Raw genomic sequence first — 4,572 nt, 5'->3', positions numbered from 1 at the left:
GAGCACATGAACACAGGGAAGGGAACATCACACACCAGCGCCTTTTGGAGGGTGGGGGGCAATGGGAGGGAGAGCATTAGGACAAATACCTAATGCATGCGGGCTTAAAACCTAGATGATGGGTTCATAGGTGGTTTGATAGGTGCAGCAAACCACCATGGCACATGTATACCTATGCAACAAACCTGCACATTCAAGTACAGTATCTCAGAACTTAAAGCAAAATTAAAAATTAAAAAAAGAAAGTTAGTGAGGCTGATTTGGTGGTCTAGTATGTGATCTATCATGAAGAACAACCCACATGTGCTTGAGAAGAATGAGTGTTCTGCTGTTGTGTGGAGTGGTCTGCAGATATCACTTAGATCTACTTGGTTGTAATGTGTTTGAGTTTTTCATTTCCTGTTGCTGTTCTGCCTGATTGTTCTATCCATTATTGAAAATGAAGCATTGATGTCTTCGTTATTGTTGAAATGTCTATGTCTCCATTCAATTCTGTCAGTTTTTGTTTTACATATTTTGGGGCTCTGTTGTTAGGGGCTTATGTTTACAATTGTTATTTTACCAGAAGAACCGGCTTTTATCTTTGTAAAATATTTCTCTTTATCCCAAGTAACAGTTTTTCTTTTAAATTGCTGTTAGTACTCCAACTCTCTTCTGGTTGCTATTTGCATGGTATGTACTTTTCATCCTTTTACTTTCAGCTTTTTTGTATCTCTGAATCTAAAATCTGTCTCCTTTAGACAGTATATAATTGGATATTGGTTCTTTATCCAATCTATCTCTACCTTTTTATTGGATTGTTTAATCCATTCACATTTAATGTAATTATGAATATAGTTGAATTTATGTCTGCATTTTACCTTTTGTTCCCTATATGTCTCGTGGTCTCCTGTCTTTTTGTTGTTATTGTTGTTGTTAATCTATTCCTTCCTTACTGATTTCTTGTTTAATTAAGTGAATATTTTCTGGTGCAACTTTTTTTATTCCTTTAATGGATTTTTTTGCCAAATTTTAAGTCATTTTCTTAATGGTTGCTCTACAGCTTACCACATACACTTAGCATATCAGAATCTATTTCAGATTTATATTAACTCCAATTATATGTTGACATGTTATCTTTATGTTATTTGTTACATTTACCTTGTTTATATTATATTTTCTTATTTACCACTTATTATTCTCTTCATTTGTCTTTTCTTTAACTTTATTTTTTTTATATATATATATACACAAGGCCTCACTGTGTTGCCCAGGCTGGTCTTGGAACTCCTGGGTTCAAGTGATCCACCATCTCAGCCTCCCAAAGTGCTGAGATTACAGGCATGAACCACCCTGGCCACCTTCATTTGTTTCTGTGGGTCTGAGTTACCATCTGTTGTGACTTCTTCAATACAGTGTTGTTCCCCATACCTCCTTTGTGCTATTATTGTCAAATATATTAAATTTTTATGTGTTACAGGTCCAGGAATACAACCATATACATATTATTTTACACAACTGATTTTCAAATCACTCAAAGAAAGAAGAAATGTGCGTTTATACTGTCTTTTATAATTCATTATTACATTTCTAGTGCTCTTTTTTTGGTGTGGATTCAAATTTCCATCTGGGATCACTTTTAAAGCAGATCTGCCAACCATGAATTATTTTGACTTTTGTTTATCTGAGAACCTCTTATTTGGCCTTCATGTTGAAAGATCGTTTTCGGGCTATGACAATCTGGATTTACAGGTTTGTTTGGGTTTTTGTTCAGTCCTCTGAATATGTCATCCTACTGCCTTCAGGCCTTCATTGTTTCTGATGAAAAGTCACCTGTCAATCTTGTTGGAGTGCCCTTACCCATGACCATGAGGAGTCATTTTTTTCTCTTGCGCCTTTCAGGATTTTTTTTATTGTTTTTGTTTTGTTTTGTTTTGTTTTCTGCTTTTAGCTTTCAGTATTTACTATGATGAGTCTGCATGTGGATTTCTTTGCATTTATTCTGCTTTGAGGTCATAGGGTTTCTTAGATGTATAGACTAATGTGTTCAGCAAATTTGGGAAATTTCCAGGCATTATTTGTTCAAATATTTGTCCTGTCTTTTATCCTTTTCTTCTCAAGTAAACCTGTGATGAGGATGTTGGTGGACTGAAAGTTGTCCCACATTTCTCTGAGGTTCTATTCATTTTTCTTCCATTTTCTATTTTTCAGATTGCATAATCTCTATTTATCTATCTTCAAATTCACTGATTCCTTCTTCTGCCAGTTCTAAACTACCATTGACCCCCTCTAAAAACTCTTTTTCAATCATTGTATTTTTCAACTCCACAATTTTCACTTGATTCTCTTTTACAGTTTCTATCTTTTTATTCATAGTCTGTATTTGAGTCTCTATTGATAGTTTCTCTTCATACTCTCACTGTCTTCATATCTTCCTTTACTTCTTTCTTGCAGAAAGTAAAAGTTCCTCTTGAAAGTTTCCCTTCTTGTTAAAGAATAAATCATAAGTATTAGAAATAATAGTTTCCTTTAAAGACTAACTTTATGCTAGACATGCTCATGGACATGTAGTACGTTCTATGTCCTTGTACTTTAACCAAGATACCTGTGCTGGATGTGCTCGCAGACGTGTCCCGGCTCACAGCCTATACCCCTTCCTTATTTGGGAATGTTATTACTTTTCTAATTTCTTTCATAGGCAACTTCCTCTTTTCCTTTATCTTTCCATTACTTTTACCTATTTAGAAAAGTTTTAAACTGTTAGCCTATCAGGTTTGAGTCTAAATTGTGCCATCTGGCTCCAGCCAATGGAGACAGGACACAGTAATAGGGACAAACTGCGTAAGGGATAACGCTTGCTTCCCTCCTTTGTTCAAGTGTGCTCTTGCCTTTATTCCATCTGCGAGGAGCACCCTTACTGCAGGAAGTAAAGATTGCCTTGCGGATAGAATTAAATTTATGTTCAAGTGCTATTTCTTTGCAGCACCAGGGAGCAAGCATTTACATATAACATTTCTGCGTGGTTTTCTTTAGTTCTTTGAATGTCTTAATGACGGATACTTGGAGGTCCCTGTCTGTTACGTCTGGCGTCTGATCCCTCCCATGCGCAGCTTCCATTACTGCTCTTTTCCCTGTGCATCGGGTCATGCATTCCTATTGATTTTAATGTCTCTTAGGTTTTGTTAAAAACTGGACATTTTGGATAACATTTTGTAGTAACTCTGGATACTGATTCCCGACCCCCACTCCCTAGGGCTTGTTTCTGTTGTTGTTTGCTTATCTATTTTCTGACTTGCCCAGGTTACTATGTAACATTTATTTCCCCCGTAGTGGGAAGCCTTCAGTGGCATTATCCGGTGGGCTCAGCCCTGGGTGTATACACAACCACCCTAGATGACAGCAGTTTTGTTTTCACTGGGGCCATGCTTGTCTCTTTCCCTGATCTCTCTGCTAAGTTCTCTGCCTCATTTGCCATTACACTCAGACTGTTAGGCTCCACTAATTACCTGCTGGCTGCTCTATTGTTTTTCACTAAGCCCTGGGGCATTAATTGCTCAGTACATTAATTCAATTAAATTCAGGCAGAAATAGTTTTGAGTCCAGTCTTGGGTTCGTTCTGACCCAGGAGGGCACCTCTTAGCTCTCTCTTTCCTTAGTTCTTTCTAGCAAACTAGCTGGTCCATGGTAACAGCGCATTGCTGTTAATTAGGAACTATTGTTTTCTTTCTTTTTAACTTTTATTTTAGGTTCAGAGGTCCATGTGCAAGTTTGTTATACAGGTAAACTGTCATGGGGGTTTGTAGTGCAGATTATTTCATTACTCAGGTACTACGCCTAGTAACCAATAGTTATTTTTTTCTTATCCTCTCCCTCCTCCCACCCTCCACCTTCAATTTTAATAGCACCTGACATATGGAAGGAACTCAACGGTTTCCTGAATTTTTGACTTAGGTTTCTTACAATAACATATGATTTACACTTGTCTCATAAAAGAAAAAGAACTATTTTTTCAAGAGCACTCAGGCTTAAACTTCTTAATACTCTGTTTCAGATAAAGTCAGTTCCTTTGGTGAGAGCTTTAGGGTTCTCTTTCCCTATGAGCTGCCTCTCCTCCTGGACAGAGTCTCTGAGTCACCACTCCGGGCATTGGGCAGGGCAGCAGTCCGTGGTCTCTGGAGTTTGTTTCTCCTGGTGGGAAATCTCAGCTCTACAAGTGAGCTAGGGAAAGGGTGGCCAGGTCCCCAGAGTTCTCAGCCTGCCACACCTGGGGAGAGCCTGAAAGCTGTGGATGTGCCTCACATTTTTTTTTTTTTTTTTTTCTGAGGCAGTCTCACTCTGTTGCCCAGGATGGAGTACAATGGCACAGTCTTGGCTGACTGCAACCTCTGTCTCTTGGGTTCAAATGATTCTCGTGCCTCAGCCTCTGGAGTAGCTGGGACTACAGGCATGCAACACCAAGCCTGGCTAATTTTTGTATTTTTTGGTAGAGATCAGGTTTCACCATGTTGGCTAGGCTGGTCTCAAACTCCTGACCTTGTGATCCGCCTGCCTTGGCCACTGCACTCCAGCCTGGTGACAGATTGCACCACTGCA

Source organism: Macaca thibetana, chromosome 10 (assembly GCF_024542745.1).
Source record: "Macaca thibetana thibetana isolate TM-01 chromosome 10, ASM2454274v1, whole genome shotgun sequence".
NCBI classification, from domain to species: Eukaryota; Metazoa; Chordata; class Mammalia; order Primates; family Cercopithecidae; genus Macaca; species Macaca thibetana.
This window is presented reverse-complemented; position numbering follows the sequence as displayed.